The sequence below is a fragment of the Pelobates fuscus genome, chromosome 6 (genome assembly GCF_036172605.1).
Source record: "Pelobates fuscus isolate aPelFus1 chromosome 6, aPelFus1.pri, whole genome shotgun sequence".
Taxonomy (NCBI): domain Eukaryota; kingdom Metazoa; phylum Chordata; class Amphibia; order Anura; family Pelobatidae; genus Pelobates; species Pelobates fuscus.
Window position 1 is genome coordinate 37,892,053 of NC_086322.1, and position 12,271 is coordinate 37,904,323.

The 12,271-nt window shown below is 40.0% G+C and overlaps 18 non-coding genes across 18 annotated transcripts; all 18 read right to left on the reverse strand.

The window, feature by feature from the left end:
* Window positions 1–555: 555 nt before the first annotated feature.
* On the reverse strand, window positions 556–648 carry TRNAI-UAU (transfer RNA isoleucine (anticodon UAU)). The gene is given in 2 exon segments: window positions 556–591; window positions 611–648. It is a non-coding gene; the product is annotated as a tRNA-Ile (tRNA).
* A 416-nt stretch (window positions 649–1,064) lies between these two features.
* On the reverse strand, window positions 1,065–1,137 carry TRNAR-CCU (transfer RNA arginine (anticodon CCU)). The gene has a single exon. It is a non-coding gene; the product is annotated as a tRNA-Arg (tRNA).
* Window positions 1,138–1,897: 760 nt separating this feature from the next.
* Window positions 1,898–1,990, reverse strand: TRNAI-UAU (transfer RNA isoleucine (anticodon UAU)). Its single transcript is given in 2 exon segments — window positions 1,898–1,933; window positions 1,953–1,990. It is a non-coding gene; the product is annotated as a tRNA-Ile (tRNA).
* Window positions 1,991–2,406: 416 nt separating this feature from the next.
* On the reverse strand, window positions 2,407–2,479 carry TRNAR-CCU (transfer RNA arginine (anticodon CCU)). The gene has a single exon. It is a non-coding gene; the product is annotated as a tRNA-Arg (tRNA).
* Window positions 2,480–3,228: 749 nt separating this feature from the next.
* On the reverse strand, window positions 3,229–3,321 carry TRNAI-UAU (transfer RNA isoleucine (anticodon UAU)). Its single transcript is given in 2 exon segments — window positions 3,229–3,264; window positions 3,284–3,321. It is a non-coding gene; the product is annotated as a tRNA-Ile (tRNA).
* A 416-nt stretch (window positions 3,322–3,737) lies between these two features.
* On the reverse strand, window positions 3,738–3,810 carry TRNAR-CCU (transfer RNA arginine (anticodon CCU)). The gene has a single exon. It is a non-coding gene; the product is annotated as a tRNA-Arg (tRNA).
* Window positions 3,811–4,568: 758 nt separating this feature from the next.
* Window positions 4,569–4,661, reverse strand: TRNAI-UAU (transfer RNA isoleucine (anticodon UAU)). The gene is given in 2 exon segments: window positions 4,569–4,604; window positions 4,624–4,661. It is a non-coding gene; the product is annotated as a tRNA-Ile (tRNA).
* Window positions 4,662–5,077: 416 nt separating this feature from the next.
* Window positions 5,078–5,150, reverse strand: TRNAR-CCU (transfer RNA arginine (anticodon CCU)). The gene has a single exon. It is a non-coding gene; the product is annotated as a tRNA-Arg (tRNA).
* A 747-nt stretch (window positions 5,151–5,897) lies between these two features.
* TRNAI-UAU (transfer RNA isoleucine (anticodon UAU)) lies at window positions 5,898–5,990 on the reverse strand. Its single transcript is given in 2 exon segments — window positions 5,898–5,933; window positions 5,953–5,990. It is a non-coding gene; the product is annotated as a tRNA-Ile (tRNA).
* Window positions 5,991–6,406: 416 nt separating this feature from the next.
* On the reverse strand, window positions 6,407–6,479 carry TRNAR-CCU (transfer RNA arginine (anticodon CCU)). The gene has a single exon. It is a non-coding gene; the product is annotated as a tRNA-Arg (tRNA).
* A 748-nt stretch (window positions 6,480–7,227) lies between these two features.
* TRNAI-UAU (transfer RNA isoleucine (anticodon UAU)) lies at window positions 7,228–7,320 on the reverse strand. Its single transcript is given in 2 exon segments — window positions 7,228–7,263; window positions 7,283–7,320. It is a non-coding gene; the product is annotated as a tRNA-Ile (tRNA).
* Window positions 7,321–7,736: 416 nt separating this feature from the next.
* Window positions 7,737–7,810, reverse strand: TRNAR-CCU (transfer RNA arginine (anticodon CCU)). Its single transcript has one exon. It is a non-coding gene; the product is annotated as a tRNA-Arg (tRNA).
* Window positions 7,811–8,567: 757 nt separating this feature from the next.
* On the reverse strand, window positions 8,568–8,660 carry TRNAI-UAU (transfer RNA isoleucine (anticodon UAU)). The gene is given in 2 exon segments: window positions 8,568–8,603; window positions 8,623–8,660. It is a non-coding gene; the product is annotated as a tRNA-Ile (tRNA).
* A 416-nt stretch (window positions 8,661–9,076) lies between these two features.
* Window positions 9,077–9,149, reverse strand: TRNAR-CCU (transfer RNA arginine (anticodon CCU)). The gene has a single exon. It is a non-coding gene; the product is annotated as a tRNA-Arg (tRNA).
* A 747-nt stretch (window positions 9,150–9,896) lies between these two features.
* Window positions 9,897–9,989, reverse strand: TRNAI-UAU (transfer RNA isoleucine (anticodon UAU)). The gene is given in 2 exon segments: window positions 9,897–9,932; window positions 9,952–9,989. It is a non-coding gene; the product is annotated as a tRNA-Ile (tRNA).
* Window positions 9,990–10,405: 416 nt separating this feature from the next.
* Window positions 10,406–10,478, reverse strand: TRNAR-CCU (transfer RNA arginine (anticodon CCU)). The gene has a single exon. It is a non-coding gene; the product is annotated as a tRNA-Arg (tRNA).
* Window positions 10,479–11,226: 748 nt separating this feature from the next.
* TRNAI-UAU (transfer RNA isoleucine (anticodon UAU)) lies at window positions 11,227–11,319 on the reverse strand. Its single transcript is given in 2 exon segments — window positions 11,227–11,262; window positions 11,282–11,319. It is a non-coding gene; the product is annotated as a tRNA-Ile (tRNA).
* Window positions 11,320–11,735: 416 nt separating this feature from the next.
* On the reverse strand, window positions 11,736–11,808 carry TRNAR-CCU (transfer RNA arginine (anticodon CCU)). Its single transcript has one exon. It is a non-coding gene; the product is annotated as a tRNA-Arg (tRNA).
* Between the last annotated feature and the right edge of the window lie 463 nt (window positions 11,809–12,271).

Genomic DNA, 12,271 nt, shown 5'->3' on the forward strand with positions numbered 1-12,271 from the left:
AGCACATTTTAAGAAAACTCAGGTCATAAAAATGGAATGTTCCAACCATTGAACAAGAGGGCTGCAAAGGCAAAACAAGTACGACATGCAACTTTTTTCTTTTCAATTTTCTTTTCCTTATACCCCTTTTATCGTCTACTATCCACCTTACCACTTGCCTCAATCTATATTTATCATGTTTTCTCCCTTGCGCCGACTCTCAATATTTGGGCACAGCTATTTTGTTCTCCTCTGTCTGTGGTGTATACAGTTTGTCCTTTAGTTGCATTCTTTTCACTGATGGATTGTCAGTAAATCCGCTTAGCAACCGAAGTGGAACTTTGCTTAAGCTCCGCCCCTTGGACAAAAATTGCCCAAGATAACACTTCTACTAAAAAAAAAGGCAATCCCTAACAAAAATAGTACGATGAATTTAAGAGCAAATAAAAACAAGGGCAAACAGAGGGACAAAATAGAATCCATTTACATCCTGTTGGACTGGTTAGGCGTTGAGAGCTGGTTGGAGACAACGTGCTGGACCTTGCAGATAAACCAATGAAAAGCAAATGCAAAAACTGCTCTAGGTGAGGCTTGAACTCACAACCTCGGCATTGCTCAACAGATACTGCCTTATAAGTACCGCGCGCTAACCGATTGCGCCACTAGAGCAAGTTGCTGGTTCTACAACTTCTGTGTTTTCACCCAAACCTACGCTGTCCATGTGTTCTCAGTTAACTTCTAATTAGTTGAATGCAAGTTTCATGTGGCAATTTCATAATCGTACAGATATATTCACTGAATTGAGAATTGTCCAGAATTTAAAGTGAATTTTAAAATCAAGGCCGACGCAGCTGAACTGAAGGCGTAGGTAACTTGGAGAAAATTGTCCACTTGGTCCTTTAAATTGAAATGCACTTGAAATTCCTGATCATTTTCACTTTAGTGAAAAACCCTGTTAGGTTTACACAACTACTTGTCTCCATGATTAAACCTCACATAATCTCATCAGCGAATAAAATATTACATTTGTGGGATGCTAAATTTGAGTGCCATACTCAAGTTCAAGCACCTTCAACACGCGGGTGCACCCCAGATGGGACTTGAACCCACAATCCCTGGCTTAGGAGGCCAGTGCCTTATCCATTAGGCCACTGGGGCTTGACGTGTAACTTTCTTTTAACAGTAAAAAAAAAAAAAAAAAAACACAAGCTTGTCTTAGTATCCACACACAATAAGCTCAGTGTCTGTAACAATATCATTTCTCTTGCACCTACAGTGTCATGCAGCCAAAAGTCTTTAAGATAGTGAAACTCTTTAGTTTTCGTTTGTTTGTAAACGGAAAAAAGATGCGCATCGTGGTGGCAGCACATTTTAAGAAAACTCAGGTCATAAAAATGGAATGTTCCAACCATTGAACAAGAGGGCTGCAAAGGCAAAACAAGTACGACATGCAACTTTTTTCTTTTCAATTTTCTTTTCATTATACCCCTTGTATCGTCTACTATCCACCTTACCACTTGCCTCAATCTATATTTATCATGTTTTCTCCCTTGCGCCGACTCTCAATATTTGGGCACAGCTATTTTGTTCTCCTCTGTCTGTGGTGTATACAGTTTGTCCTTTAGTTGCATTCTTTTCACTGATGGATTGTCAGTAAATCCGCTTAGCAACCGAAGTGGAAATTTGCTTAAGCTCCGCCCCTTGGACAAAAATTGCCCAAGATAACACTTCTACTAAAAAAAAAGGCAATCCCTAACAAAAATAGTACGATGAATTTAAGAGCAAATAAAAACAAGGGCAAACAGAGGGACAAAATAGAATCCATTTACATCCTGTTGGACTGGTGAGGCGTTGATAGCTGGTTGGAGACAACGTGCTGGACCTTGCAGATAAACCAATGAAAAGCAAATGCAAAAACTGCTCTAGGTGAGGCTTGAACTCACAACCTCGGCATTGCTCAACAGATACTGCCTTATAAGTACCGCGCGCTAACCGATTGCGCCACTAGAGCAAGTTGCTTGTTCTGCAACTTCTGTGTTTTCACCCAAACATGCGCTGTCCATGTGTTCTCAATTAACTTCTAATTAGTTGAATGCAAGTTTCATGTGGCAATTTCATAATCGTACAGATATATTCACTGAATTGAGAATTGTCCAGAATTTAAAGTGAATTTTAAAATCAAGGCCGACGCAGCTGAACTGAAGGCGTAGGTAACTTGGAGAAAATTGTCCACTTGGTCCTTTAAATTGAAATACACTTGAAATTCCTGATCATTTTCACTTTAGTGAAAAACCCTGTAAGGTTTACACAACTACTTCTCTACATGATTAAACCTCACATAATCTCATCAGCGAATAAAATATTACATTTGGGGGATGCTAAATTTGAGTGCCATACTCAAGTTCAAGCACCTTCAACACGCGGGTGCACCCCAGATGGGACTTGAACCCACAATCCCTGGCTTAGGAGGCCAGTGCCTCATCCATTAGGCCACTGGGGCTTGACGTGTAACTTTCTTTTAACAGTAAAAAAAACACAAGCTTGTCTTAGTATCCACACACAATAAGCTCAGTGTCTGTAACAATATCATTTCTCTTGCACCTACAGTGTCATGCAGCCAAAAGTCTTTAAGATAGTGAAACTCTTTAGTTTTCGTTTGTTTGTAAACGGAAAAAAGATGCGCATCGTGGTGGCAGCACATTTTAAGAAAACTCAGGTCATAAAAATGGAATGTTCCAACCATTGAACAAGAGGGCTGCAAAGGCAAAACAAGTACGACATGCAACTTTTTTCTTTTCAATTTTCTTTTCCTTATACCCCTTGTATCGTCTACTATCCACCTTACCACTTGCCTCAATCTATATTTATCATGTTTTCTCCATTGCGCCGACTCTCAATATTTGGGCACAGCTATTTTGTTCTCCTCTGTCTGTGGTTTATACAGTTTGTCCTTTAGTTGCATTCTTTTCACTGATGGATTGTCAGTAAATCCGCTTAGCAACTGAAGTGGAACTTTGCTTAAGCTCCGCCCCTTCGACAAAAATTGCCCAAGATAACACTTCTACTAAAAAAAAAGGCAATCCCTAACAAAAATAGTACGATGAATTTAAGAGCAAATAAAAACAAGGGCAAACAGAGGGACAAAATAGAATCCATTTACATCCTGTTGGACTGGTGAGGCGTTGATAGCTGGTTGGAGACAACGTGCTGGACCTTGCAGATAAACCAATGAAAAGCAAATGCAAAAACTGCTCTAGGTGAGGCTTGAACTCACAACCTCGGCATTGCTCAACAGATACTGCCTTATAAGTACCGCTCGCTAACCGATTGCGCCACTAGAGCAAGTTGCTTTTTCTACAACTTCTGTATTTTCACCCAAACCTACGCTGTCCATGTGTTCTCAGTTAACTTCTAATTAGTTGAATGCAAGTTTCATGTGGCAATTTCATAATCGTACAGATATATTCACTGAATTGAGAATTGTCCAGAATTTAAAGTGAATTTTAAAATCAAGGCCGACGCAGCTGAACTGAAGGCGTAGGTAACTTGGAGAAAATTGTCCACTTGGTCCTTTAAATTGAAATACACTTGAAATTCCTGATCATTTTCACTTTAGTGAAAAACCCTGTTAGGTTTACACAACTACTTGTCTCCATGATTAAACCTCACATAATCTCATCAGCGAATAAAATATTACATTTGGGGGATGCTAAATTTGAGTGCCATACTCAAGTTCAAGCACCTTCAACACGCGGGTGCACCCCAGATAGGACTTGAACCCACAATCCCTGGCTTAGGAGGCCAGTGCCTTATCCATTAGGCCACTGGGGCTTGACGTGCAACTTTCTTTTAACAGTAAAAAAAAAAAAAAAAACACAAGCTTGTCTTAGTATCCACACACAATAAGCTCAGTGTCTGTAACAATATCATTTCTCTTGCACCTACAGTGTCATGCAGCCAAAAGTCTTTAAGATAGTGAAACTCTTTAGTTTTCGTTTGTTTGTAAACGGAAAAAAGATGCGCATCGTGGTGGCAGCACATTTTAAGAAAACTCAGGTCATAAAAATGGAATGTTCCAACCATTGAACAAGAGGGCTGCAAAGGCAAAACAAGTACGACATGCAACTTTTTTCTTTTCAATTTTCTTTTCCTTATACACCTTTTATCGTCTACTATCCACCTTACCACTTGCCTCAATCTATATTTATCATGTTTTCTCCCTTGCGCCGACTCTCAATATTTGGGCACAGCTATTTTGTTCTCCTCTGTCTGTGGTGTATACAGTTTGTCCTTTAGTTGCATTCTTTTCACTGATGGATTGTCAGTAAATCCGCTTAGCAACCGAAATGGAACTTTGCTTAAGCTCCGCCCCTTGGACAAAAATTGCCCAAGATAACACTTCTACTAAAAAAAAAGGCAATCCCTAACAAAAATAGTACGATGAATTTAAGAGCAAATAAAAACAAGGGCAAACAGAGGGACAAAATAGAATCCATTTACATCCTGTTGGACTGGTGAGGCGTTGAGAGCTGGTTGGAGTCAACGTGCTGGACCTTGCAGATAAACCAATGAAAAGCAAATGCAAAAACTGCTCTAGGTGAGGCTTGAACTCACAACCTCGGCATTGCTCAACAGATACTGCCTTATAAGTACCGCGCGCTAACCGATTGCGCCACTAGAGCAAGTTGCTTGTTCTGCAACTTCTGTGTTTTCACCCAAACCTGCGCTGTCCATGTGTTCTCAATTAACTTCTAATTAGTTGAATGCAAGTTTCATGTGGCAATTTCATAATCGTACAGATATATTCACTGAATTGAGAATTGTCCAGAATTTAAAGTGAATTTTAAAATCAAGGCCGACGCAGCTGAACTGAAGGCGTAGGTAACTTGGAGAAAATTGTCCACTTGGTCCTTTAAATTGAAATACACTTGAAATTCCTGATCATTTTCACTTTAGTGAAAAACCCTGTAAGGTTTACACAACTACTTGTCACCATGATTAAACCTCACATAATCTCATCAGCGAATAAAATATTACATTTGGGGGATGCTAAATTTGAGTGCCATACTCAAGTTCAAGCACCTTCAACACGCGGGTGCACCCCAGATGGGACTTGAACCCACAATCCCTGGCTTAGGAGGCCAGTGCCTTATCCATTAGGCCACTGGGGCTTGACGTGTAACTTTCTTTTAACAGTAAAAAAAACACAAGCTTGTCTTAGTATCCGCACACAATAAGCTCAGTGTCTGTAACAATATCATTTCTCTTGCACCTACAGTGTCATGCAGCCAAAGTCTTTAAGATAGTGAAACTCTTTAGTTTTCGTTTGTTTGTAAACGGAAAAAAGATGCGCATCGTGGTGGCAGCACATTTTAAGAAAACTCAGGTCATAAAAATGGAATGTTCCAACCATTGAACAAGAGGGCTGCAAAGGCAAAACAAGTACGACATGCAACTTTTTTCTTTTCAATTTTCTTTTCCTTATACCCCTTGTATCGTCTACTATCCACCTTACCACTTGCCTCAATCTATATTTATCATGTTTTCTCCATTGCGCCGACTCTCAATATTTGGGCACAGCTATTTTGTTCTCCTCTGTCTGTGGTGTATACAGTTTGTCCTTTAGTTGCATTCTTTTCACTGATGGATTGTCAGTAAATCCGCTTAGCAACTGAAGTGGAACTTTGCTTAAGCTCCGCCCCTTGGACAAAAATTGCCCAAGATAACACTTCTACTAAAAAAAAGGCAATCCCTAACAAAAATAGTACGATGAATTTAAGAGCAAATTAAAACAAGGGCAAACAGAGGGACAAAATAGAATCCATTTACATCCTGTTGGACTGGTGAGGCGTTGATAGCTGGTTGGAGACAACGTGCTGGACCTTGCAGATAAACCAATGAAAAGCAAATGCAAAAACTGCTCTAGGTGAGGCTTGAACTCACAACCTCGGCATTGCTCAACAGATACTGCCTTATAAGTACCGCGCGCTAACCGATTGCGCCACTAGAGCAAGTTGCTTGTTCTGCAACTTCTGTGTTTTCACCCAAACCTGCGCTGTCCATGTGTTCTCAATTAACTTCTAATTAGTTGAATGCAAGTTTCATGTGGCAATTTCATAATCGTACAGATATATTCACTGAATTGAGAATTGTCCAGAATTTAAAGTGAATTTTAAAATCAAGGCCGACGCAGCTGAACTGAAGGCGTAGGTAACTTGGAGAAAATTGTCCACTTGGTCCTTTAAATTGAAATACACTTGAAATTCCTGATCATTTTCACTTTAGTGAAAAACCCTGTAAGGTTTACACAACTACTTGTCTCCATGATTAAACCTCACATAATCTCATCAGCGAATAAAATATTACATTTGGGGGATGCTAAATTTGAGTGCCATACTCAAGTTCATGCACCTTCAACACGCGGGTGCACCCCAGATGGGACTTGAACCCACAATCCCTGGCTTAGGAGGCCAGTGCCTCATCCATTAGGCCACTGGGGCTTGACGTGTAACTTTCTTTTAACAGTAAAAAAAACACAAGCTTGTCTTAGTATCCACACACAATAAGCTCAGTGTCTGTAACAATATCATTTCTCTTGCACCTACAGTGTCATGCAGCCAAAAGTCTTTAAGATAGTGAAACTCTTTAGTTTTCGTTTGTTTGTAAACGGAAAAAAGATGCGCATCGTGGTGGCAGCACATTTTAAGAAAACTCAGGTCATAAAAATGGAATGTTCCAACCATTGAACAAGAGGGCTGCAAAGGCAAAACAAGTACGACATGCAACTTTTTTCTTTTCAATTTTCTTTTCCTTATACCCCTTGTATCGTCTACTATCCACCTTACCACTTGCCTCAATCTATATTTATCATGTTTTCTCCCTTGCGCCGACTCTCAATATTTGGGCACAGCTATTTTGTTCTCCTCTGTCTGTGGTGTATACAGTTTGTCCTTTAGTTGCATTCTTTTCACTGATGGATTGTCAGTAAATCCGCTTAGCAACCGAAGTGGAAATTTGCTTAAGCTCCGCCCCTTGGACAAAAATTGCCCAAGATAACACTTCTACTAAAAAAAAGGCAATCCCTAACAAAAATAGTACGATGAATTTAAGAGCAAATAAAAACAAGGGCAAACAGAGGGACAAAATAGAATCCATTTACATCCTGTTGGACTGGTGAGGCGTTGAGAGCTGGTTGGAGACAACGTGCTGGACCTTGCAGATAAACCAATGAAAAGCAAATGCAAAAACTGCTCTAGGTGAGGCTTGAACTCACAACCTCGGCATTGCTCAACAGATACTGCCTTATAAGTACCGCGCGCTAACCGATTGCGCCACTAGAGCAAGTTGCTTGTTCTGCAACTTCTGTGTTTTCACCCAAACCTGCGCTGTCCATGTGTTCTCAATTAACTTCTAATTAGTTGAATGCAAGTTTCATGTGGCAATTTCATAATCGTACAGATATATTCACTGAATTGAGAATTGTCCAGAATTTAAAGTGAATTTTAAAATCAAGGCCGACGCAGCTGAACTGAAGGCGTAGGTAACTTGGAGAAAATTGTCCACTTGGTCCTTTAAATTGAAATACACTTGAAATTCCTGATCATTTTCACTTTAGTGAAAAACCCTGTTAGGTTTACACAACTACTTGTCTCCATGATTAAACCTCACATAATCTCATCAGCGAATAAAATATTACATTTGGGGGATGCTAAATTTGAGTGCCATACTCAAGTTCAAGCACCTTCAACACGCGGGTGCACCCCAGATGGGACTCGAACCCACAATCCCTGGCTTAGGAGGCCAGTGCCTTATCCATTAGGCCACTGGGGGTTGACGTGTAACTTTCTTTTAACAGTAAAAAAAAAAAAAAAAACACAAGCTTGTCTTAGTATCCACACACAATAAGCTCAGTGTCTGTAACAATATCATTTCTCTTGCACCTACAGTGTCATGCAGCCAAAAGTCTTTAAGATAGTGAAACTCTTTAGTTTTCGTTTGTTTGTAAACGGAAAAAAGCTGCGCATCGTGGTGGCAGCACATTTTAAGAAAACTCAGGTCATAAAAATGGAATGTTCCAACCATTGAACAAGAGGGCTGCAAAGGCAAAACAAGTACGACATGCAACTTTTTTCTTTTCAATTTTCTTTTCCTTATACCCCTTGTATCGTCTACTATCCACCTTACCACTTGCCTCAATCTATATTTATCATGTTTTCTCCCTTGCGCCGACTCTCAATATTTGGGCACAGCTATTTTGTTCTCCTCTGTCTGTGGTGTATACAGTTTGTCCTTTAGTTGCATTCTTTTCACTGATGGATTGTCAGTAAATCCGCTTAGCAACCGAAGTGGAAATTTGCTTAAGCTCCGCCCCTTGGACAAAAATTGCCCAAGATAACACTTCTACTAAAAAAAAAGGCAATCCCTAACAAAAATAGTACGATGAATTTAAGAGCAAATAAAAACAAGGGCAAACAGAGGGACAAAATAGAATCCATTTACATCCTGTTGGACTGGTGAGGCGTTGATAGCTGGTTGGAGACAACGTGCTGGACCTTGCAGATAAACCAATGAAAAGCAAATGCAAAAACTGCTCTAGGTGAGGCTTGAACTCACAACCTCGGCATTGCTCAACAGATACTGCCTTATAAGTACCGCGCGCTAACCGATTGCGCCACTAGAGCAAGTTGCTTGTTCTGCAACTTCTGTGTTTTCACCCAAACCTGCGCTGTCCATGTGTTCTCAATTAACTTCTAATTAGTTGAATGCAAGTTTCATGTGGCAATTTCATAATCGTACAGATATATTCACTGAATTGAGAATTGTCCAGAATTTAAAGTGAATTTTAAAATCAAGGCCGACGCAGCTGAACTGAAGGCGTAGGTAACTTGGAGAAAATTGTCCACTTGGTCCTTTAAATTGAAATACACTTGAAATTCCTGATCATTTTCACTTTAGTGAAAAACCCTGTAAGGTTTACACAACTACTTGTCACCATGATTAAACCTCACATAATCTCATCAGCGAATAAAATATTACATTTGGGGGATGCTAAATTTGAGTGCCATACTCAAGTTCAAGCACCTTCAACACGCGGGTGCACCCCAGATGGGACTTGAACCCACAATCCCTGGCTTAGGAGGCCAGTGCCTTATCCATTAGGCCACTGGGGCTTGACGTGTAACTTTCTTTTAACAGTAAAAAAAACACAAGCTTGTCTTAGTATCCGCACACAATAAGCTCAGTGTCTGTAACAATATCATTTCTCTTGCACCTACAGTGTCATGCAGCCAAAGTCTTTAAGATAGTGAAACTCTTTAGTTTTCGTTTGTTTGTAAACGGAAAAAAGATGCGCATCGTGGTGGCAGCACATTTTAAGAAAACTCAGGTCATAAAAATGGAATGTTCCAACCATTGAACAAGAGGGCTGCAAAGGCAAAACAAGTACGACATGCAACTTTTTTCTTTTCAATTTTCTTTTCCTTATACCCCTTGTATCGTCTACTATCCACCTTACCACTTGCCTCAATCTATATTTATCATGTTTTCTCCATTGCGCCGACTCTCAATATTTGGGCACAGCTATTTTGTTCTCCTCTGTCTGTGGTGTATACAGTTTGTCCTTTAGTTGCATTCTTTTCACTGATGGATTGTCAGTAAATCCGCTTAGCAACTGAAGTGGAACTTTGCTTAAGCTCCGCCCCTTGGACAAAAATTGCCCAAGATAACACTTCTACTAAAAAAAAGGCAATCCCTAACAAAAATAGTACGATGAATTTAAGAGCAAATTAAAACAAGGGCAAACAGAGGGACAAAATAGAATCCATTTACATCCTGTTGGACTGGTGAGGCGTTGATAGCTGGTTGGAGACAACGTGCTGGACCTTGCAGATAAACCAATGAAAAGCAAATGCAAAAACTGCTCTAGGTGAGGCTTGAACTCACAACCTCGGCATTGCTCAACAGATACTGCCTTATAAGTACCGCGCGCTAACCGATTGCGCCACTAGAGCAAGTTGCTTGTTCTGCAACTTCTGTGTTTTCACCCAAACCTGCGCTGTCCATGTGTTCTCAATTAACTTCTAATTAGTTGAATGCAAGTTTCATGTGGCAATTTCATAATCGTACAGATATATTCACTGAATTGAGAATTGTCCAGAATTTAAAGTGAATTTTAAAATCAAGGCCGACGCAGCTGAACTGAAGGCGTAGGTAACTTGGAGAAAATTGTCCACTTGGTCCTTTAAATTGAAATACACTTGAAATTCCTGATCATTTTCACTTTAGTGAAAAACCCTGTAAGGTTTACACAACTACTTGTCTCCATGATTAAACCTCACATAATCTCATCAGCGAATAAAATATTACATTTGGGGGATGCTAAATTTGAGTGCCATACTCAAGTTCATGCACCTTCAACACGCGGGTGCACCCCAGATGGGACTTGAACCCACAATCCCTGGCTTAGGAGGCCAGTGCCTCATCCATTAGGCCACTGGGGCTTGACGTGTAACTTTCTTTTAACAGTAAAAAAAACACAAGCTTGTCTTAGTATCCACACACAATAAGCTCAGTGTCTGTAACAATATCATTTCTCTTGCACCTACAGTGTCATGCAGCCAAAAGTCTTTAAGATAGTGAAACTCTTTAGTTTTCGTTTGTTTGTAAACGGAAAAAAGATGCGCATCGTGGTGGCAGCACATTTTAAGAAAACTCAGGTCATAAAAATGGAATGTTCCAACCATTGAACAAGAGGGCTGCAAAGGCAAAACAAGTACGACATGCAACTTTTTTCTTTTCAATTTTCTTTTCCTTATACCCCTTGTATCGTCTACTATCCACCTTACCACTTGCCTCAATCTATATTTATCATGTTTTCTCCCTTGCGCCGACTCTCAATATTTGGGCACAGCTATTTTGTTCTCCTCTGTCTGTGGTGTATACAGTTTGTCCTTTAGTTGCATTCTTTTCACTGATGGATTGTCAGTAAATCCGCTTAGCAACCGAAGTGGAAATTTGCTTAAGCTCCGCCCCTTGGACAAAAATTGCCCAAGATAACACTTCTACTAAAAAAAAGGCAATCCCTAACAAAAATAGTACGATGAATTTAAGAGCAAATAAAAACAAGGGCAAACAGAGGGACAAAATAGAATCCATTTACATCCTGTTGGACTGGTGAGGCGTTGAGAGCTGGTTGGAGACAACGTGCTGGACCTTGCAGATAAACCAATGAAAAGCAAATGCAAAAACTGCTCTAGGTGAGGCTTGAACTCACAACCTCGGCATTGCTCAACAGATACTGCCTTATAAGTACCGCGCGCTAACCGATTGCGCCACTAGAGCAAGTTGCTTGTTCTGCAACTTCTGTGTTTTCACCCAAACCTGCGCTGTCCATGTGTTCTCAATTAACTTCTAATTAGTTGAATGCAAGTTTCATGTGGCAATTTCATAATCGTACAGATATATTCACTGAATTGAGAATTGTCCAGAATTTAAAGTGAATTTTAAAATCAAGGCCGACGCAGCTGAACTGAAGGCGTAGGTAACTTGGAGAAAATTGTCCACTTGGTCCTTTAAATTGAAATACACTTGAAATTCCTGATCATTTTCACTTTAGTGAAAAACCCTGTTAGGTTTACACAACTACTTCTCTACATGATTAAACCTCACATAATCTCATCAGCGAATAAAATATTACATTTGGGGGATGCTAAATTTGAGTGCCATACTCAAGTTCAAGCACCTTCAACACGCGGGTGCACCCCAGATGGGACTTGAACCCACAATCCCTGGCTTAGGAGGCCAGTGCCTTATCCATTAGGCCACTGGGGCTTGACGTGTAACTTTCTTTTAACAGTAAAAAAAACACAAGCTTGTCTTAGTATCCACACACAATAAGCTCAGTGTCTGTAACAATATCATTTCTCTTGCACCTACAGTGTCATGCAGCCAAAAGTCTTTAAGATAGTGAAACTCTTTAGTTTTCGTTTGTTTGTAAACGGAAAAAAGATGCGCATCGTGGTGGCAGCACATTTTAAGAAAACTCAGGTCATAAAAATGGAATGTTCCAACCATTGAACAAGAGGGCTGCAAAGGCAAAACAAGTACGACATGCAACTTTTTTCTTTTCAATTTTCTTTTCCTTATACCCCTTGTATCGTCTACTATCAACCTTACCACTTGCCTCAATCTATATTTATCATGTTTTCTCCATTGCGCCGACTCTCAATATTTGGGCACAGCTATTTTGTTCTCCTCTGTCTGTGGTGTATACAGTTTGTCCTTTAGTTGCATT